Consider the following 23,846-nt stretch of genomic DNA (forward strand, 5'->3'; position numbering starts at 1 on the left):
TACACTGGAGAGGTCTGCATTGATATTCACTTTCTACAAGTGACTGTAAAAGCTGTCAGAACAGCATTGGGGATGTCTCCAGCAGTGAGAAATGTTAATGTTTTTATGTTTTTGCAGAGTAAGGCACAAACACACACTGACAGTCTCTTTGTTTTGCTTGACAGTATGATCTCTGCTTTGCACTTGTGAATCAATCAGCTTCGCCCAGGCAGATTATTTTTCCATGTGTTTAGGGCAGATATTCTGGCAAACTGGTATGCTGTTCCTGTGTGTGTTGAAAATCCGGGGATTTGAATGTGCTCTTTAGAAAACAATGGCCATTAGTTATGGGAATAAAGTGTAAGATATATACAAAGCACGTATGTAGGTTTTATTGCTTTGGAGGAAAACAGTCCTTTTACTTGATCATAGTTCTGTATTCTGAAAAAAAAAGCAGTCATTTGCATAAAATGCTGCTAAAACACACCCCACGTCAATTTTTCTAAAGGAAAAAAAACATAATAAATAATAAAACTTCACAGGTCGTATTGACAGCTGTGAAGATTAAAGACAGCCCCTTATGCTACATTCTCTTATTTTTCACATTTCACACCCAGTCATTGGAAAACAGGGTGTCTTTACTAATGTGTTTATTGTAAAAATAAAAGACTGCAATGATGTAGTGTTTACCCTGTTTGAAGAAGAAATGAGACTGAGTCAGCTCTCAATTACAGCAGACTTTCTTTTGATTCTAAGTCTGTGCTTTTTAGTCAGAACAACATGTTATGAAGGTATCCTAAAGCCAGCTAACAGTCCTTTATTTAATTGCATACATAATTGATTTTAAGAATAAGGGAAACAACAGGTGTCGGGTGCTTCTATGCATCAATCAAAGACGGGGATCTTGGCATACTTACTCCAGGTATCGCAGACTGGGCCTAGGGACATGAAACGTCACCTGGCTACTGGGTAGAACCTGAACTTGGTACAGGAGCAATACCAACTAGATATAGTTGGGTTGACCTCTACATATAGTGTTGGTTTTTGGAACCAGAATACAGGAGAGAGGCTGATCTCCTTTCCTTTTCCAGAGTTGTCTTGGGTGAGAGGCCCTGGACAGGTGTGGGGATACTCACAAGCCTGAGCGTTGCTGTAGAGGAGGAGTTCTCCTCAGGGACTGAGAGGGTCTTCTCTATGCGACTGGGATTAACTGAGAAGAACGGTCTGCCTGTTGTGTGTGCTCATGCACACAACATTTCAAAGTATCTGGACTTTTTGGAGTCTCTAGATGGTGTTCCCGAAGGGATTCCATCTGGTGGCTCTTTAGTTCTACTGGGAGACTTGATGAGGTCTTTGTGCTAAGCTGGACCAGGGGTCTCTTAGGGAAGCAGACAATTACTGGGGAATACAAGGCCTGCAGTTTCGATAGTCTCTGAAGCAAAAACCCCAGTGTAGGAGGAGTTTAGAGAAGTCATGGAGAACAACTTTTGGGTGGCTGACATGCCTCTTCAATGTCCCATGGAAGGAGGAACAGTACCTGTGGAGTGGCAGAACAGGGTGGCGGTTCCTATTTTCAAAAAGGGGGACTGGAGGACTGTGTCTGGTTGTCTGGTCAGATGACATGGTTCTGTTGCCATCATTAAACCATGACCTACAGCACACACTGAGATGGTTTGCATCAGTGTGTGTTTAAGTATCTTGGGGTCTTTTGTGAGATGAATGGGCAAATCGTTGCACTGTCAGCAGTAATGTGGATGTTGTTCTGGTCTAGATTGCCTCCTGGGCACCTTCCTTTATAGTTGTTCCTGGCATGTCCAACTGGCAGGAGACCCAGGCACAAAACTAGAACTTGCAAGATGGACTACATAGCCCATCTGGCCTGGGGATGTCTTGGGATCCCCCAGGAGTGGCTGAAATACGTTTCTGGGGAAAGGGACATCTGGAACTGCTGCTATTGTGACCCAACACCGGATAAGTGGAAGGGAGATGGATGGATGGATGGATGGATGGATGGATGGATGGAGATCAGATCAGCTAACTAAATGGTGCAGTGGTCAATGGACATATACAGAAAACAAAATGACTTTCACAAGAACAATGATATTATAGTCCCGTCTGAAGCAATTAACATCTCACATCCTACATATACATCTAAAATAAGCTTATTAGAGAGAAGGAGGAAAAGGCAGATTTAACGAGAAGGCAAGAAATGATAACAGAAAACGGCACAATTCTTAGGCCAGTAGAAGGGGAAAAAATATTAAAGAAAGTAACCGTTAGTGAGGAAGAATATTCAGAGGTGTTAGAAGATAATGAGGTGAAGGAGGACAATAGACTAGAATTTTTAATCAGTTCAGCACACAAGGAAAATACTCAAGGTGTTGGCTTAGCTTTATTTAATTTAGGTTGCTCCACAGAATTCACCTTAGACAGGCAAAACATTCCAGAAACAACTTCCTCACCTGATGACTTGACCCACATGCTATGCTAATACCCCTGACTGAGGGGATTATGTGAATCATTTTTCAAAATGATGTTCCAGAAATCAGTTCAGATTCTGCCCCCAAGTTTGCTGTCTCTGCCTTAACAACGTAGGGCTGATTGTAATCCCTGTGTTTCAACCCAAGTCCTGGCTATGTGATGGTATATCTTCAGGATTTTCAAAAGAACTGTAAGGACCTCTTGTAATAAAGTGGAATTTGGCAACCTTTGATCTTACACTGAAGTAGCACTCTAGTTACATAAACAATATGCTATATGTATCAAATCATACTATATCCTGTAAACATATACAACCACTGTAATAAAATGAAATAGAATAGCCCTGAAACAAGAGATTTTTTATGACAATATCAGTGTTTCCTTACCTAATGAGCAAAATAATAAATGACAACAAGTATGAATACAATATACGTATTAAACAATATTCATATGAAACAACAATACTCAATACGTCTTTTGATAACACAACAAAAAAACGTGGACACACAATAGAACTTTTTATTTTTATTTTTGGGCAGTGCCAGCTGCAGTGGGTATTCAATGTGTGTTGGTATTGATCCACACAGCCACATTTCCGTGAAGCATAAAGGAGAAGATAAAGAAGGGTCTCAGTTTTTCCCAACAGTATATGAAGCTCATCCAGTTTGTTGGTCAGGGAACGCATGTTGGACAGAAATATTCCTGGTAATAGAGTCCACACTGACAGTGTCATACCAATGCACTGGCCCGTTTCCCTCTTCTGCCTGTGTTTCTGCCTTTCATTCTGTGACCAAAAGTGCACCTTTGACCAGAGTATCGACACATTTGGCAATCCTGGTTTGAAAATTCAAAGTTGGTTATGTGTTTGTCTGTGACAATATTGGTATTTGCATATGAAATCGCATCTAACTGTGAGTGCTAATTACTTTGGCAGATGTGTGATTTTTGCCTTTTGAACATTGCTGGAATACTACAGGGACGTGGAGTCTGTTAAAACCAGCACTCAATAACTCTGCGGGATGAAACAGATGATTTGCTTTTGAAATCTGCATTAAACACCTATATATTAGATGCTGTAGCCATAAACATAGATTTAGTGTACTTTTGGCTCAGCAGTGGTTGATGTACTGTTGCTATATCACCATCAGCTTGGTTTTAAGCACCATCATTCATTAGATTATAATTGGAAATATTCCAATGATGTGATCTTTGCGCTCTGTACCAGCAATTCATCCATGTCTGCATTTGTGTTTGTGTGTGTGTGTGTGTATGTGTGGGTCCTCTGGTGTGTTCTATGTTATGTGTGCCAAATTGTGTGTGTATGTGTGTGTATTTCTGGCCCCTTACTTCTGCTGTGTCCAGCCTGCTTTCCCAGAGTACACTGCACCTCGCAATGGAGATGGATTACCCTGTCAGCTTTCTTGCAGAACCGCTGCAGAGTGTCTTATGTGTATAATTTACCGTATATGTGCAAAAGCGAGAGCATGTTTGTGTGCGTGCACATGTGCTCACTGAGAGCTTCTCATATTTGCCTCTTTGAATCTTTGCAGGTGTGCCACAGGAATCAGCTTGTGTGTGTATATGTGTGTCCGTACAAAGCATTCATTTTTGTGCATATATCCGTGTATGGATGCTTGAACATGTGCTTCTGTCTTTAGTGTTTGTCTATAAGTGCTTGTCTGCCGCTCTAAGTGCATGTTTGTGTGTCTATGTCTTTGTGCGCGCAAGAGAATAGCCACATGTACTGCATCTGTGTGTATGCGTGTGTTTGTGTGCATGCTCCATCTATTTCTGCAGCATCTATCCTAGAGAGAACACTGGGTTATTAACAGCCTCGAAAGCAGCGTCATCCATCTGCTGCATACACACACAAACATACTGTGCTGTACATACACACTCACAGTTCACTTAAATTATTGATATTGTATAAGTGTGTTAGTTTACATGAGTGTATACTTCTGTGTGCATACGTATATGTATGAGGCTCTAAGGGTACAAGCTGTACTGCTGCTTAGGAACTGTCACTCAACCAATTCACAACCTGATCTACGCAACATACCTCACAATTGTCTATGTTCTACTACTTGAATGGATGAAGGGAAATTAAAAAGGTAAAGAGTGAGTGAGATTTGGAGCAAAAAGAATGAATTTGAAGCATATATGCAAGTCAGTGGACAGGTAGAAAGCAATGAAACGAGATAAAGCTAAAGCAAAGGCAAAGTGTTCCAACAGAATTGGGTATCTGTCAAAACCAGTGGTGAGGGCAAAGCTTTTATTGGTCACAAAAAAACTTGGTGGGGGCCTGTAACTTAGCAACAGCCAATGACACATGGATGGTAACAGTGAGGAGGTGGGATGAGTATGTGTGTGTATGTTATGGTTGTGGGGGTGTAGTGAGAGTGTGTGTATGAAGGCTATGTGAGAAAGTGCAAGATTGGTCCGGAGATCTCGCAAGTAATGAATCTGGAGTGTTGCCGTCAGAGAGGGTGAATGTGTGGGGGACAGAGAGAGAGAGAGAGAGAGAGAGAGAGAGAGAGAGAGAGACACTGCACTTGTGTTGCATAAAGAGTGCAGTAACAGTGTAGTGGTCTAACTGTATTTTTTTTCAAGATACACATTGCATCAAAGTGTCCTTGTATTATCATAAACAAACAATATGTGCTGCTTTTATTCACAAGTGCTCTAACTCAAATAATAATGTTTACCACAGGCCCATTAAACAAACTTTTAATGAGATAAATACGACCATTTGTTTGTTTTTAACGTTCCTCATAACTTCGGGAAAACCCCACAGTGCATCCAGACTCTCTCCAGAGTCCCTCATCACATGGGTAAAAGCATTTTGTTTCTTTCTTATCATGCCAAACCTCAGATCTGTGGGAACTGTGCATCGGGCTGTTTCCAGTTTTCATAAAAAAAAGCATTAGAGAAATTGGTGAAGAACCAATGTGATTAAAAAACTCAAATTATGTAAAGAGTTCAGCAACCTTTAGACCACAGCAAAAACTGCAATGAAGCAGTGCAGGAGCTGACAGTATAATATCAAACCTCGTTGTTATTCTGCATACTCTCTTCATGGTACATTAGTCTGTTATGGCACAACTTAAAACAACTTGCAGTAGACTTCTACAAAAAGAGTTTTGCAGCACTGCCTGATGTACTGTGCTATAGGCAAAGAGTAGGCAGTATAAACTGTAATTACTTTTACAACTCAAGATAATTACTAGGGACAAAGAGGAAAGAGAAAAATGTTAAATCAAGTTAAACTCACTAACATTGTCCAGAGCTTTCAATAAGATCACAAGGTTATCAGCAAAAAGTGTCAACAATTCAGTTTCCATAGCAACTGAGCAAAGTCCATCAACTGATGAATACAAGGAGCTGAGAGGTTCCATAGATGATCACAAAGTTGGATTTTCTGCATCATGGGCAAATCATACATTATTTATTTATTCATTTATGTTTTATTCAGTGTCAATATGAATGGTTAAAACAGGTTGTGTTGTTGTACATTGTTTTAAAAGTTGTTTTTGTACTTTTCTGGATTGTAACTCTTCATCCAGTAGACATTTTGTGCAACGCTGGAAGAACAATTCCAAATGAGATGAAGACTTCTGTCTAACTTTAAAGGCCTCTGGCTTTTGTCATCTGAGGCTAGTCCATCTAAATGTCTCTAGGCTGCTGGAAGAACACACTATAAATATTTGATAAGAAACTTTTGATTATTCTGAGTGATGATCTTTTCCATGTTCATTCAACACACACTCAGACCAGTCTTCAGTTGAAGAGTACAAACCTCTGTGCCAGCAACGATCTGCCCCACCAAAGTGTCCTCAAACAGGAAACCTAATCCCTGTTGGCTCCAGTGGTGCTGACCCTGACTTTTCTATGGCTGGAGGACAAAAGAGCAGACACGTTCTCTGTGGGGATTAGTATTATTATAGTGTGAGGTGTGCTGCTCACCTCAATGGGAAAACTATGTGGTATACTGCATAATCATCTGAACATAACCTTATGTCAGAGTCTGCCATGTAAGTAGCCCAGAACAGACCAATCAAACACTGGCTTTAGACAGGGCCTTCCACACTTTTTGCAGCCACTGTAGTTTTTCCTTGAAGCGAGGAAGGAGAGGGTAAATAGAACAGGTTGTATATCAGCATTAAATCCTGCACACTGGCCCTTTAAATGTGCTTCACAAGTTGAGTGATATTAGGACAACTAAACTTGGATCACTGCGTTCACCCTCCAGACTCAACCACATTGACTTTGTTTCATTGTATACACCTGTGAATAGACATTATGTAGGCCAACATAATTTCCATGTTTTAGGTTGGTGTGAATGGGTCAGCAGGCATTATTCAACCTAGAACTGCAACCTTGCTTTCCGTGTGGGTTTAATACAGACACTGCTTTTCTGTTGTGTAAAGTATCTTATAGTTGGAATTTGTTTGGCAGACTTTGACTTGGCAGTGAACTCTAGCCCACTAAAATGTACCTTCTGTTTTTTTTTTTGCAGTCGCAGAGATACTTGAACATGACTGCACAATGCAAGTTGCATTAACTTTATTGTACCCGAATTTAAAAGTTAAACATATCTGGGCACATGTTGCACATGCGACAGGATAACAATTATTATAATATGAGCCTCAAGGGGAATGTAAGGGAGGAGCTCAAGAGGAGCTCCCAAAAAAGAAATACTTGCTGCATGTAGCAGAACGTAATTTAAACATAAGAGAACTAGCTCAGAAAAGTTGATAATTTCACAGCCAAATGAACCCTTTGTAGACAGTCAACAAAGTCAAATTTGAGGAAGACTTTCCTTAGTGTGTTATGCTGTCAGCCAGAAACATAAGGATAAGTAAGGATCGCTTTATTTTCTACATGACAGCCTTATAAAAGTCAGAATTGCTGAAAAACCTGTAAGGTCAGAAAAATGGCTTACATTGTGATGTTATGGTGCTGAAAAGACAGCTCTCTGCACTTTGCATGCATCTTTAAATATTATGTTTTCATTGTATAGTTATATAGGTATCTCTGAAATGTTTATATGAAGGGCCAAAGTTGTTTGATCTCTCTGTAGCCATTTATGTCCCTTTCTCACATCCTTGTTCAAATTTGTTTGTGATATGTGTCTACATATGATGCTGTTGGTGGCATTTTTGTTCATTTTTGCTCATACGTAATATCGTCACACCAAAAGTCAGTGATGTTATCTTTTTGATAAGAAGGTCACAGTTGTAGTCTGTCTGTGTGCATCAGCCCGCTGTCATCCAAATCTCTCTCCAGCTAAGCGAACAAAGTTGGCTGCCCTGCAAAAACAACACACAGTGGCACAAACAAATACACACACATCCACAAAGGTACACAGGTGCTTATGGACACAAACACACAACACACAGTTGCCCAGACAAACCCTCATCTCCAATGTGGACCTGATACACCTCTGGGATCTGAGCCACACACACACACACACACACACACACACACACACACACAGTCTTTCAGTGATCTGACTGGAGAAGGGAAAAAGACATTTGCTAATGGCGCTTTTGTTACATGACTCCCGCGCTCTCCTCTGTCTGTTTACTTCTCTTTCTCGCTGTTTCACGCTCTATCTCCAGTTCTGTTGCTTTCAATCTATTAATCTCGCTCTCTATCTTTTGTGTCATCGTCATCCTCTTTTTTTTTTGCTTTCTTTCCCTGTCTGTGTTCTTTCCCTCTGTCCCTCTCTGAATCTTCTTTCTGATGCCCTGCCCTCTGTCTGTCAGTACAGTAGATAATGAGGTGATTGCGGCTGCTAGCTCCGTGCATCAATGCTTGTCGCGCTGCACTCCGTTGTAACACTAAACATGGCCACTGGTTTACTGTAATGCTAACTACACACCCCCATGCACAAAGTGACACATGCACACACACACACATGCTGTCCCTACTCCTCTCTCTCTCTTCTTCCTGATATCATCTATTTTACTTCCTCCTCCTCCTCTGTCTTCCTCTTGCTGTACATCTCTCCCGTCATTCTCAAATCTAATTGGGGCCATCTCTGTTACATCATTCTCGTTTTTCGTCTCAGGCAGAGATGCAGTAACTTCCTGTCAACCTTCTGTCCCTCTAAAGGAACTAGCAGTCTCCATCTCACTGTGTAGTGTTGCATGATACAATTGTCAGCTCTGAACATCAATAATTCTGTTTTTGCGCCTGTTGTTGTGTCTAGTCTCAACCTTCCTGTCGGACTCATTTTGCCTACTTCAATCATCAGTTTAAAACAATCTAAATGTTTGAAAGTAGTTTGGTCTTTAACATGCTTTCATAACGCTGCTTCAATTCTGTAATTTTGTCATCAGGAGATGTTTCCATTAAAATGTTCACACTTTAGGCATTACATGTTTACTACATGTTTCTATGGCCTTCCTGCTACATCATATAATTTATTTCCTGCTTCCCACCTAAGCATATATTATATATATAATATAATATATATATATAATATTATATATATATATATATATATAATATATTATTATATATATATATATATAGTGTATGGTGCATATTCCTCTTTGGGTTTGTATTAGCCACCATGGTGACAGAGCGATGGGGGGCTGACATGCAACAAGGGCCTCTTTGTAGAATCAAACTGGAGATGCTGTGGTTACACCCATGACACCCTCTGCTCTTTTGTATTATCCATTTTGTGGGTTTTCTGATAGAGTCAAGGCAATTATCAATGTGTGGCAGTGCAGCATATTGCTGTGTGTAAAGTTAAAAAAGAAAAAAAAAAAAAAACTCATTCACTTTTCTTTTTTTCCACATCAGCCAAGCATGAAAACTTGTTTTAAATAATTTTTATGCACAAGTTTAAAATGTGAAATCGTGTTTAAAAGCTTCCTCTCTTATGTCTCTCTCTGTACTATTCCTCTCTCAGAATGGCTGCAGTCATTTCTACTCCGGTTTCACTGATTTTAATGCTAGGAAAGAGGTAATAGCATAGAGGAACTGCAAACCAGTGACAAAGGCAGCAGCAACATGACCACACTATAAGTGCAACGGGGGAGCCAAGGGAATATGAAGATCTAGAAGCTGTTTGATCATCAGCTGTTTGATATACTGGAACACGTCAGGTTGACCTTGAAAAAAAATGTTAAATCTTAAAAAGCTGACTGCACGATGTTCGAATGTAGATTTTAATATAGGCTCAGAAACACAAGATCAATTATAAGTCTGATGGTGGTGTTTTTGCTTTCACCTTCACATCTGTGTGTGCTTTTTTTTCTGATACTGTGACCTTGAGGTTCACAAGCCAAGAGGTCACGAAGCATACTAATGGAAGGTTTTCTCTCCATCTTTCCAATCTGCCTCGCTTACACACACACTCACACACTTTGTCTACACAGCAAGATCTTTCCGAAGACTCACTACTGTAGCTAATACGGTTCTGACATCAAACACTTCCTAATCTGAAACACTACTAAATATAGAGCCTTTCTTTTCATCAGGGTTCCCTACGTTCTTACTCTATTTGCCTCTCCTTAATGGTTTCTCCATTAATCACTTCATTATTTCTATTTCTTTCTCTTTTCCCACTCCAATGATTCCCTTTACGCCTTCTTCCCTCCTTCCCTCCCTTCCTCCTTGCCTTCCTTATCTCTTTCTCCTGCTCTTATTCAAGGTTTTATTACAGGTTTAGCTGTGACAGATGCATCTCATTTTGCAGAGAGCAGCAGCGAGCATTTCAGATTCTGGTGGTTATGGTGATTGGGGTGTAATAATAAAAAAGAAAAAGGGACGGGAGAAGCAGAACTGATAGGGTGGAAATAAGTAGAGCAGAAGACAACAGAAACATGGAGGAAATAAGAGGCTGATCAGCATACAACCACTGACGACGGGGAAATTGTAGTGTAACACAGAGATAAGGGAAAGGAAAGTAGAAGAGAAAGAAGACGAGAAAAGAGGTTGGAGAGACGTGTGTGCCACTTGGTAGTCATCACAGAGAAGCTTTCTCCATTCAGGAACTCGGCGTGCAGCTGTCGCTTCAGGGAACTGATCACACACACTCAGTCACACACACTCAGTCACACATACAAACACACACACACATGCACACACTATCTTTCCCTCTCGCACACACATGCCCTCATGCTTTGGGCTGTGCTTTGAACTGATCCCTGCCACTGGAGAGGCACACACAGAGAGCTGGCTGATAATAATATTATCCTATGGCCTTCATATGGTAATATGGTTTTATTGCTATGAAGAAATATGAATATTATGGCTTTCAGATACAGCTTAGGGAATTACATGGCTGTCATGCTTCTCAGCTTCAATAGAATATTTAGATTCTCTATTTATCTAGTCTCTGGGTGGCAAATCTATTAAGTTATTTACCTTTGCAGCGATATGTGCTGGCAAGTTGTATATTCATACCTATGACAACGTACAAAGGCAAAATGCAAGACACGCCTTGAAATGCCATTGAGTGAAGGTTACAGCTCAGTAGGGTAGAATGGCACACATCTGGATAGAAAGGATTGTGTGAGACAGACCATGGCATGACAGAGCAGAATAAGCAGGATGAGAAAAGAGCTCAGGCACTCTCACTACCATGTTGGCTAGTTTAGTCCACAGTATATATATATTGTCCAATATCAATACAGAACCTGGTATCTAAAAAATTAAGCAGTTAGAACCAAATGTTATGCTCATTTAGTTTCTTGCCCTACCCTATTTAGGCATTCATAAGAATATTAAATAGACTAAACCATGGCACTCATGACTAAAATCTTGATCAAGGCTTTGTTTTGTCCTCCATCTTGGAGCTCTAATAATCATGGCTGCTGTCCAGGGTGCTGAATCTGGGGCTGTGCTTGGTGTTCCTGATATTTGCCCCAGGCGGCAGGAATCCCATGGATGGGGATGGATGGTCAATACTTTGTTTTGACTGATCATTACTGGTGGAAGAAGTACCTGGATTTGTTACTTAAGTAAAAGTAGTAATACCACAGCATAAAAATAGTAAACTATAGGCATCAGGATGTACTCATGTACTTAATGTAGAATGATATATTATATTATTGGGTTATAAATGGTAATAAGTTGTGTTGAACCTTTCTGGTTGGTGATCTATAATAATACATCATAATTAATTTATTAGATTCTGAATCTGCAAAGGAACAAGAAGGTAGAGCTGTCAAATATATGTAGTGGGGTAAAACATACAATATTCCCCTCCTGAAATGTAGTGGAGTAGATGCAAATGTCCCCCTAGTTCAGTTTGTACAGCTTCATGTCTTTGGCCACTTCACTTAGTTCTTGCATTCCTACTCTGGGAGTAGAATTTCTTGTTATGTATTAAACTGAACAAAGATAGGAAATGTAACATTTTTAAGTCAGAGGTGACATGTGGTGTGCTCTCTACACTTGGGTCCAGTTAAGTGACATTAAACCAATGATGTCCCATTTGCTTTCACTTAATAAAAGAAGAAGAACTCTTCATCATCTTCCCAGAAATGATAGCCCTTGTTCAAGATGTTGCCCCTTGAACCAGCTGGGATCAAGAGTTTCCAGCTGCAGACACAGTCTGCTTTAGGGGAATTAGCAGTCTAATAAAGTTGTTCTCAAACATACTGACAGTGCGGCTTAAATCATAGTGAATAAAGGATATTCCTGTTCACTAGAGAAGCTCATTTAGTCTCAGGGCAGCAGTATTTCATCATTTAATCATTAAGATAATAACGTTACAAGAGTTGTGACAGTGACTCGCTGTTTTATCCAACTATGTTTCACTTTTCCTTTATGCAACCTGTAGCTCTACCACTTGATCATAATGTTTCAGTTTTTCTTTTTTTCTTTTTTCTCCATTAAGCCTCTACAACCCTGTCACATTATAATATTGTATATACATGTAATAATAATACAACCTGTACAGTTGTCCCTCACTATAACGCGGTTCATCTTTCGCGGCCTCGCTGTTTCGCAGATTTTTTTGTGTGTAATTTTGCATGCTTTTTTTTACAGCGTACTGTACAGTATGAACGTGCATTGTGTTCGGTGTCCTGATTAGCTAAGGGAGTACTGTACAAAATGCGTTGTATGTACTGCACTCGGAAAAAAACACCTCCTTCAGAGGAAAAAAGAGGCACCGTCAGAGGAACTGTGAAATACGGTTCATTTACTAATACAGTATTGTACTTATTTTTGTTAAATCTGCAAAAGTTTGAACTTTCATCGCAGATGAAAGAGTGTTCAAATAAGAGAAAAATGTGAGAAAATGTTATGAGAGAAAAGTGTATAAAAGTGTGTTGTTAGGGATTTTACGGCCTTAAAACATGTATAATAATTGTAAAAAATAAAGCTGATTACTTTGCGGATTTCGTCTATTGCGGGTTATTTTTGGAACGTATCCCCCACGATAAACGAGGGACCACTGTATAAGTTCAGTTCACTTTCTATAACATTGTATAATATAGCCCAATAAGTTCAGTTCACTTTCTATAACATTGTATAATATAGCCCAATATTACCATAAGAAATGACATGTTTACAACATTTACAACATATGTGTGCTTGATTATCATTAGCATGTTTTGACAGAATTCAATACAGCTGACGATTTAAACAGTAATGTTATGTATTGACAGCCAAGTTTGTCCCTTTGGGGATACGGTTACGCCCCCTTATGTTATGTGTTGTGAAGTGACTTTTTGTAGTTGTCTGTCCTGAGTTGAAGTTTAAATACAGCAGACGTGCAACTTCCCCGGGTCTCCTGTTTCCTCAATAATAGTCGTCATATTAAATGACCAAGTATATAACAAGTAACAAGGCATTTTCCGTTAGATTGCACATGAATACATACCCACAGTACCAAATAAATTTTGCAAGCACACCATCAAAACTACGAGTGAATATATTTGCTTGTATACTCATATGAGACATATTTTTCTCTTAATGTAACAGAGTAGCAGACTTTCGGGGAACGTCCTCATCCTATGTTTGGGAGAATTATGTTTCATAGTTACAATATTAATCCCAAGACAGGTATCATTATGTGTAGAATACATAACTCTTCACCTCCATATATCTTTTATTTTCCCCAAATTGATGAAGACACACTAAGTATTGCCCCTTGAACATGGTTCATCTAAAACAAACCACATAAATAAGCCCTGATGTTTGTGTGTGTGTCTGAATGGTGCAGTGATCATAACATTTGACCTGTATGAGTAATTGACGTCACACGGTGACATAAGACTAATCAGAGTCACATGAATGGACAGCACTGTACAACCAGCTGCATACTCCAAACAAAATTTGGCACATTTCACAAGCAAAATTACAGGTTTGTGAACAGAAATAGGCACCATAAAATGTTCAAATGTTTTTTTTGTTTGTTTGTTTTTTCCACTGTTTCTCAACACACTGTCACAACTAGTTAAAATAGTGGTTTGTGGACCTCATATTTTCAGTTTAAGTCCACAATTTTTATTAAACTCTAAGTTCACTGCCCATTTTTTGAACACTGTCAGGTTAAATGCTCCTGACACGACTGACTTTCAACTGTAGTGGACGGTCAATGAATAGATATGCTGCAGCAATTGCATTCAGTTAAGTAAGACACAGTATAGGGCTATGTATACTACAGTATGTTGCCCCTTTGTGTGAATGGGGTTTTACAAGGTTTGTGCGCCTGACACAAAAAATGTGAGTGTTCAATTTGTTAAGTCCTCTTGATACACTACGATGCCACTGGACCAATTTTCACAGAAACACAGAGTGTGCATCGATGTGTAGTTAAACCAAAAAATAAATAAATACAACAGACTACCTTCTGCACTTACAGTAGTGCACCTCAAAAATTACTTGAGCACTTTACTTTTTTAACCGTGAATCAAGAGAAGGTGCATTACAACTTCTATGTATGTATGTATGTTCCCTCGCAAGGGCCAAACATGCTGTGCACATTTACCTATATGATAACACACATACTGCAAATAAAAACACAGATAACACATCCAAATGCAGAAATATTGCATTGCGCAAAAACAAAACAGACCAGAGCAATTTCTATCTAACAGAGTTTCTGGGGACATGGTTGGGGACAATTGTTCTTTCTCAAATTCTTTGTAAAAGGATTTCCCAAAAGGCTAGCTTCACACAACCATCTGCCCACACATCCACGAAGGAATTAGTGTGACCTATTCCAGTCTTTCTAGGCTTTGTAAACTAGTACATCTTTAGCTCTGGAGCTGTAGACTTCAAATATCAGATTCTCTCACATCAATCCTCTTCAATTTCCGAGATAAGTAATCTTAAATAAGCGGAAACTTCTCTGATACCACACTGCATACTTTATTCCATTCAAATTTGTAATCTTTGAAGATTTCCTAAAGGGATAAAGAAATAAAAATAGACTGTACTATAAGAGATACGAGATTGTTCAGAGGAGAAGTCATCTTCTATTAGGCAGATAAGAAGTCAGTTGTCTGATTCGATGTCTCACTCTTGAAAAAGTTGTTTTAATGTCAGAAATGTCTCATCTGAAGTTTCATCCATCAGTGTTTGATGACTGGCCATTGTCGCCCTCTTCGCTACGATAAAACAAACTGAAATACAAGATGTCTTAGATGTTTTGGCTGTTTAGTTCACTATAATAAACTGCTCATGGCAGATGTTTCTCTTGGGTGTTGGCAGAAAATAAAACGGCATGAGGAAGGCCGGAAAGGCTACAAGCAAGAAGAAAACAGGATAGTAGTACAAATTGTTCTGCACCCTCTGAAATGAAATCATTCTTCAAACTATTTCTAAAATGATGTAATAGGTTTGCTGGAAAGAGCTCCGGTAGCAGTATAACTTGTATAACAACAATATAACTTCATAGGACTTCTTCTGACTCTGCTGTAGTTCAGCATGCATGCAGCTCGTCTTCACTTACAGCCACAGGCATCTATATACACTGGGACAGGTGGCTTGTGTCTAAATTTTGCACAATGTAATATGGATTTACATTAGCATTGGGACATGGGTAATAGGCCAAAAACAAACTTTAATGCATATGTTTCCTGGTTTTCATGTAGTTATCACAAAATTCTATTAACAAGAAAACTGCTGACTCTTCTGGTGAATAAACAGTTCTTATTCATGGTAGAAAATGCCATTTATCTGACCAAATACAGTAAGACAGAGAAGAATGTAAAGGAAAAGTGAAAGGTCAGGAAAGTAATGGTCTTGGAAGAGCTTTATCTTTTCCTACAGTATGTTAAAAACTTTTTAACTTGTGGCAGTCGTGTTAACTATAAATGTCAATGCAACCACCGCACCATATATAGCACACACATATACGTACAATACTTCAGTATTAAAAGGCAACCCTTGCACACAATCTGACCGAGGCGAGTGCTGGAGGAAACAGGTTGCACTCAATTATATATTTTGATGAATGAAGTGGACAGTGGATTGTTGCAGGTCTACCATCTCTGTTCATATTTTCCCCATGTTTTCCCCCACTGATTGATAGCTCTTGCTGGTCTCAGTATATGGAATATATTCTTGTTTTTGACCTTTGTCCTCAGTGGTCTACAGGGTTAAGCCAAACTGACAGGCTCACTGCCACGATCTCTGCAATCTGTCAGATTTATTACGAACCCAGCTGGTTTAAAAAGGTTTCAATTCGTCTGACCTGGTCAAAAATATCCAACTTACAACAAGTATGTTTCCCTGCATTCCCATATCTACACAATGAAATCTTATAGATTATTGTTGCTATAGGCAGTACTGAGGTCTCACTCCTATAGTATGAATGTTGTATCAAGAGACTGTGTTATAAAATTTTAAAATGTCATTTCAGCTCAGACAACAGCAGACAAGTTGACAGTTGACGATTTGTAAACTGCAGTACAATATCAGCTTATCCCTCTTCAATTTACATCCATCCATCCATCTGTCCCCTGTCTCCGAGTATTAATAGCAGTGTTTCTGCCCAGCTTAGACACTTGCATGCTGACGGGTCTGCCCTCTGTGCTCTTGCAGCCCTGCTAATATGTCTGTAACCAAGGGAGAGCACACAGGACCACAGCACCGTTTCTATCAGACATACAAACACAGAAACGGCACACACAGGAGCGCATTCACATTTGCATGTGGATAAGTGCACTCAAACTCATATTATTATGGTACATTAGGTGGGTGGTTTTACCCACTTACACTCGCTATCACACACACACACACACACACACACACACACACACACACACACACACACACACAGACCTACAGCTTCAACCTAATACCATTTGTGTAACACGCATGCTCAAATAAGTTCCGCAGGTAAGATAAAGGAAATTTCAAAAAGTGCTGAGGTGAGGTTGCCTCCTAAAATTTACTTAGTCTGTGTGAGGACAGAATATTAAGTGTGTGTGAGGACAGAATATTAAGTGTGTGAGTGCATTTTAACGATATGAATCTAAACATAATGTAATATCCTTTACTTATCTAATTTCCCAAAGGAGATCATTGGAGTTTTATTAAACCTAATTGGCAATAAGTGTTTATGTATTTTTCAGATGTAATTAAAAAAAGAAACAACCACACACTCTTGTTGTCACGGTTCCCAGCAGAGTCCATTTTGCATCCATCAATCACCACAGTTTTAAATTATCATAGGGTAAAAAATAGCAGATTTAAAGCTGCCTTTGAATGCATGCCTACCTCTAGCTGGTGTGCTGTGATTTATTTAGATTCAACATGAAGACACATTGTGAGTGGTAGACGGGCTGAAAAGAGAGATATGGCCCAGGGAGATGGATCCAAAGATCTGAGAAAGAAAACAGAGAAATAATACAAAGGTTAGTACACGATTGCTTATTGGGATATCCCTTTGTGGTATTGACTATATACAGTAAAGCCTTTATATATTGTAACCCACTGCACTCTATCCCTGTTGTCAAATACGGCCCATTGCAATCCATTAAACCATATGAACCGTAGCATTGTAAACAACAGAGTTATAGAGTAGCTGCCAACAGTTTTGATGAATAAAGTGAACACGGACACTTCACAAGAGTCTACAGCCATGTTAGTGGCTTGAGTTCTGCAGTGCTTTGAGCTAAAGGCCAATATGCTTACAATGGCAATGTTAATGTGCTGATGTTAAGCAGGCATGAGGGATCACTAGATGATCACAGTTCATCTTGATGTGGACATGAATGAATGTACCAAAGTTCACAGCCACATACATACATTTTATACACATACATTTCACTCAAAACCACAAATGTGAAACACAGAATGGTGCCTTCAGAAAAGCCTAAAAAATCATGGCACTCCATTGAACAGAGATATTTCAGTCTGTAGTCATAATGGTGGACTACCCATGGATGACTGACAAATATTGTCATTCGTGTGGGTAAAAAGTAGAGGTTTGTTTCCTTTTCAGATTTTTTTTTTTTGGGTGCAGCACACCACAAATGCATTTTTGTTGGTTCAGAATGGCATTTGACTGTAAGAATTTTTAGTCATTCTATACAGGGATACAATGAGCAGATGCCCTTGTTTGTCTGTAACTGTCCCAGTTCCTGATTTAATGCTGGGTATCACCATTTCTGAAAAAAATAAAATAAAATCTTCAAAACATAAATTGTCCCATTTTTGTCCCTATCACTCCTTCTGATAAACTGTCAAAGATAAAGTAATCGTTGCTCTGAAGAGCTCCAGGAGGCCATCGCTCCTTCATACAAGTCCCATGGTTTTAAAAGGTGCACTCGGTAGGACAAATAATTGCCCAGATCCTGATGAAAACAACAGCGGTGCACCCATCAACACATATATGTGCACATGCATGAATGTGCGGTACACTTATAGGTCCCTTGAGGGTTTGAAAATATGGTCACCCTGTTAGCAGAGCATATCCAACTTTCTTCTAAGCCTTAGACTGCTCTCTCCAGGTATACATAATACATAGAGTAGATTATATGTAGCCTGTGTCTGCCCAATGAGGAAACGTAGTGTAACGCTCAATGTCCAAACCTACTCTCATCTAATGTGAGGATGTGTTGCTTCCAACCCTCCCACACTAATCCTCCACACAGTGTCCAGACCAATACAGTGTTCTAAAGACTATGCCGACCGTTCTGTCATTAACAGAAACACACAGTATATTCTATTGTTTCATACAACAGCTAAAATTAGGCATAACCTCACATTGTTATTCTTTTTTTTCTCTTTATCTTTTTAGTTATCTTGAAGGAAATCTGTGCTGAAGGCTCTGTAAAATAAGATATCAACACACTGGTTAAGTCCATGGGAAGCAGCAACCTCCAAGTCAAAACAAAATATATATTTTCAATGCCTGGACCGAAAATAGACTTGACACCACAAAATGTGGGTGCTGATGCAAATATTATGTCAGTTTTTATTTTTTTTTAGTTTTTTTTTTTAACAATTCTTCCAGTGTGGATCAAAGTGTCATTAAATTGGAACTGACAGTCAGTACTTTTTGTGTTTTAGTAAAGAGTACACATTCATACACACACACACGCACACACATCAAATAGGATGCAGACACTTTGCCAGTCAGTTTTCCAGCCAGCTGAGCTAACAAGCTGTAGGTTATTAGAAAATTATTACTCACGTCAACGGCCTGAGGGCATTTTATCAGTAAGAAATTAAACCGCAATGGGACTTGACAGTGGGACAGCTAATCAGACCAACATGCCATCATGCACATAGGTGAACGCAGAAAATTTTCCAAAAGCTAATGACAATAATAAGGACAAGCACTGACAGGAGCACTAGTATGGCGGATCTTTTGCATGCTTGTTTAGGTTGGCAGCTACAGTGTGCATACATCAGTGCTATAGCTACACACAGTCTGATTTTAACATTTTAATGTATTTGGGAATGGTATTTTTTTCATTTATTATAAGATGTCCTTTGGTATGAAATTCTGCTGCTGCAGCTATATTTAAGTCTCTTGTGACAGGTTCTTCTGGCTTTGATAAGGTACTTAAAATTAGTTGTAGTAGTAGTAAACTTTTGTAAAGTGGCTTATGTAAATAACCAGGGTTATACAAAATACTATATTGATAGTACTGACTTTATTGATAAATTGGCTTTGCAGCCGACAAATCAGTAGAAAGCAGTAAGCATTCTGGGCATGTTCTTCATGCATCATTTATCATTCATTCCCTCTGTAATCTGACCAGTAAATGGTCTGTAGGTTTTTAACCACTGCCGTTGTTTGTGTATGCTTTCTCTCATCATTTTATAGTGCTTGGCAAATTTATTCATCAATATTATTTTAATATTAAAGACTTATTTATCTGTCTTTTATGTCAATGTGATGTTTGTTTGTATATCACAGTGTTTTGTGCAGGCCTACAAGAAGCTGCTATTTAATTTCCCCCGAATTGAATTAAATTTAATATTTGCTAATTTGTACCTTGTATTTATACCTTTCAACCTGGAATTACTTCATTCATCCCCTTAGCTTAATTAATAGGAAAATTTTGTGCACATTGAATTGCTAAATTATGTTATTGAGTTACCTCTTCCTCCTCTTTTGATTAGAGGCACAACTTCCCTCCTTACACAAAAGCCATATTCATTTCACTACAAACCGATCACTGCAGACTATTGAAATTGTAATTACTGAATGATACCTGCAGTATCTTAAAGGCTTTGACTGAGAATCTCTCAAAATATGTATAAACGTCTTCCCACAATGTTGTATTTATTAGCTAAAGTCCAACATAAATACACATTAAGCAGCAGACCAAAATCCTGTTTGAAATTACAGTGTTTATTTTGCACTGCATTACTTAGCAGCATGTGTGCAAAAGTGGCTTAATTCTCTAGCTAAAGTGCAGAGTAAACAAAGAATGTGGCATCAAAAACTGTATGAAAACAGAGTGTGGATGTGGTCATAATCTTAGTTCAGGGAATGAATTTACCATGATGCTATAACACTTCTCCACCCTAAATGTCTACTTTTTAAATATAATTGCAATCCGCCAAGAGTAAGGTTAATTACTAGAGAATCTTCTATTGTTAAAAACTCACAAACTGCAAATGTCATGTGGAGATGCTCCAGAAATGTACCAAGAGCTGAAGTCATCACTGAATGTTTCTTTTCTACAACACATGGTTGTACAACAAAGTGCACGCTGTTGTACCCTTTATGCTTTATGTGTGCAAGATGAGTTGATGCGTCTCACAGCCTAAGAAGAGAAACTGCTGTGTAGCCTGGCAGGAAAGCAGCAGATACTTCTGTATCATTTGTCAGATGGCAGCAGGGTGAACAGCCTATGACTTGGGTGGCTGTTGTCTTTTAGTATCCTTTGGGCTTTCTGCAGGCACCTCCAGTCCCTGATTTTAATCACCCACTGTAGCCCTCCTGTTCTGGGCCATGTGCATCCCATGCCAATTTGTAATGTTTCCAGTCAGGATGCATTCTCCTCCATAAAACCTGGGAAGTATCCTAAGAAATCCGATTGTTTCTGAGCTTTGTGAGATGACCTATGACATTGATTCCCAGGAAGCTAAAACTACTTACCTGTGTTATGGAATTTTCTATCCTTAGGTTACACAAGGTCACGTGTGGGCCTTAAGGTCCTCGACAGTAATTGTTTGGCTTTGACTAGGTGCCAGCCTATCTCAACACTGTGGTGGCCAGGGTGCTGCCTTCCTAGTCATAATAGATAGCTTGCCATTGCAATCTGCGTAAACAGACATCTGTGTCTCCAGACTAGAATATGCTGACAATAACACCTCCAAGGGTAAAGACATTCTCTTTGACTTATTCTGGGCATGTAGTATTTGTGGTGTTATCTTTGGGTTTAAAGTCTATCCACCGGGATGAGTTAGGCAAAATGTGAGACCGACTGAGGCACTTCTGATGAACTTTGACAGTGTCTCTAATTTCCCTTGGCCAAGCATCAATAAATAATACAGCATAAGACATCAGAGGCTCCTGACCTTTGACTTCAGCAATTTCTCCACAACAACCTGATCCAATCTCCTCTCAGGTGTGTGTCTTTGTCTCTTTTTCTTTAAAATCAGTTTTTTTTGTTAACATCTACAACCAACTCTGCTTATTTCTTACTTTATCCACAATATTCATTCAGCAGCATTGCTAACTGACAAAATGTAATGACTGATGAATGACTCATAACATGTTTTTGTTTTTATCTTTAAAGGTGAATAGATCTTCAGATTTTATTCACATATGGATTCCAGTTCTGACATAAACTCCATTTAGCTCATTAATATAATTTCACTTTCATTAAACTGCAGTACTTCTCTAAGACTTTTCTGTCAAAAAGCTCCAATTAAATTACTTCAAAATGATTCTTTGAACCTGTTTCAAGCCTCCTATTAGGAACCTTCAGGCCTTGAACCTGTCTTTGACAAACACTGCCTTCCTGCCACATGTGAACCGCCGAACTACTCATCTGTATTGTATGATCTTGAAAGTCGTTGGTATTCTGCTCAGTTAGCCTCTATATTTAGCATCTGTTCTCTCCATTTAGATTGTGGTGAAATGACCTGTCAGTGAGCTTGTACGTGTGTGTGTGTGTGTGTGTGTTTGTGCTTGTATATGATTATGAAAGGGGGATAAAGTGTGTGTACTAAGCAAGAAGAAAGGCCATCTGTGAGGTGCATGTGTGTGTGTGTGTGATATCTTTTTTACTGACTTCGTAATAGTTTCGCTTTGAACATGAAAGCAAAAGAAGAAACAAAGAGTTATGTGAAAAAGCAACAACAGAGGTCTAAATGATTAAAATAAACAGGGAAGAAACAGCCACAGTAAAGCACACACACCGACCACTGAGTTTGTATTTTTGACCTCTTGGTTTGTTATGACAAAGGCAGAGTCCTCTGCTCTTTTGTCTCAGTATACATATTTTCCCCAAAACTTCAAGATCTTCTCTATCTTACCTTACCTCTCTCTGTTTTACTGTTCTCTCCCATTTGCCTTTGTACATTTTGTTACTGACATTGCATTACCACAGCTGTTCATGCATCAGTTTCAAATTAAAAGCCCTTTAGTTTTTCAGTGGACGAAATCCCTGAATTTCCTAAGAAAGTGTCTATTGTTTTTTTTCTGCAGGAATGTGCTATGACAAATTTTGTTCCCATTTGGTGCATGCTACTCTTATTAGAGCAGCTCGACAGCCAGTGGTCAAATCAGGAATCGCAGTACATTTTATTTAAAACAAGTAGAGTTAATTACTTCTCTGCAGTTTCTTTACACTTTACAAAGTCATCCAGTGTGTCAGATTGGACCGTTTGGCCTGTGGTCTATACATTGACCATTAAAACTGTGAAAAGCCTCACTAGTGACAGTGTTAGGCCATTCTGGGCTCTTTCCGTATCTATACAAGGCCGACTGGTGCATACGAGACATAGCTCAGCTATGACTCTGTGTGAACTCTGTATGGACAGCAGCATTATTAAAAGAGAGTGTATCTATTTTGAGAGGCATACACATCCAAAACATGCCCAGAATAGTTCTAGTGTAGATGTTCTTTAAGTCTAATACAGAGTGCAGAAGAGGTCAGATTTAAAAACTAGAAGTGTATTTATGGTTACATGCCTTCAAGTAGGACCTTTACATGCCTTGAGCCTGCAGTATGGATATTTTAGTGAAAGATATTTCAAGATGTTAATGGTCTTCGAGCGCCCTGCTCTCATCTCGTCCCATCCTTTTCTCTACCAATTTCTTATGATACACTGAATCCATCTCTTCTTAACCCCTCTCTGTGTGTACATGCACTCTGTCATCCATTTAACTCTCTTTTTAATCCACCATACCAACGCCACCCTCCCTGCGCTCTCCTCCCTCTTTCAGATGGAGTATAATTATCTGGTCATCATTATCTGAATAATTCTGCTTCCTCATTATAAACCCATCTGCTCTGCTCTGCTTTGCAATCCAACCAACACGACATAAATGCACAGCCATACGGATACCAAAGCGCACACACACATCTCTCTCTCTCTCTCTCTCTTACTCACTCTATCCCTCTACAGTCTCATCACTGGAGCCACTTGAGTGACTGAACACATCAGTGTAACTGGTGTGAGGTAATTATGTTGAGAGTGAGGTAAAGATGTTGGACTAATCTGCTGAGATCCATAGAGGAATGAAACACTATTGAGCACTTTCTCTGTCTGTGGTCTTGAGGTAACTGGGGTAAAAATCTTGTGACATCTTGAATGTATTTACTTTTACACTGTCGTTCTAACCACTGGCAATCAGCTCTCCCCATGTGCTGATGAGTGTCTCAGTAAAACAATTTAGGAAACATGAGGAGATGGCCGCATATATTTAGTGTGGGACACTTGCTTGTTAATTTGAATACTTGGACACACTAGGACAATGAGCAATTTCA

The 23,846-nt window shown here is 39.2% G+C and overlaps 1 protein-coding gene across 1 annotated transcript in view; it reads right to left on the reverse strand.

The window, feature by feature from the left end:
- Positions 1–23,846, reverse strand: part of zgc:172282 (leucine-rich repeat and fibronectin type III domain-containing protein 1-like protein) — a 165,218-nt gene that overhangs the window by 75,615 nt on the left and 65,757 nt on the right. The window contains exon 2 of the mRNA XM_027280528.1: positions 17,161–17,266. The gene's annotated coding sequence lies outside the window, so the exon portion shown is untranslated. The remainder of the gene's footprint in view (positions 1–17,160; positions 17,267–23,846) is intronic.

Source organism: Larimichthys crocea, chromosome VII, assembly GCF_000972845.2.
Source record: "Larimichthys crocea isolate SSNF chromosome VII, L_crocea_2.0, whole genome shotgun sequence".
NCBI classification, from domain to species: domain Eukaryota; kingdom Metazoa; phylum Chordata; class Actinopteri; family Sciaenidae; genus Larimichthys; species Larimichthys crocea.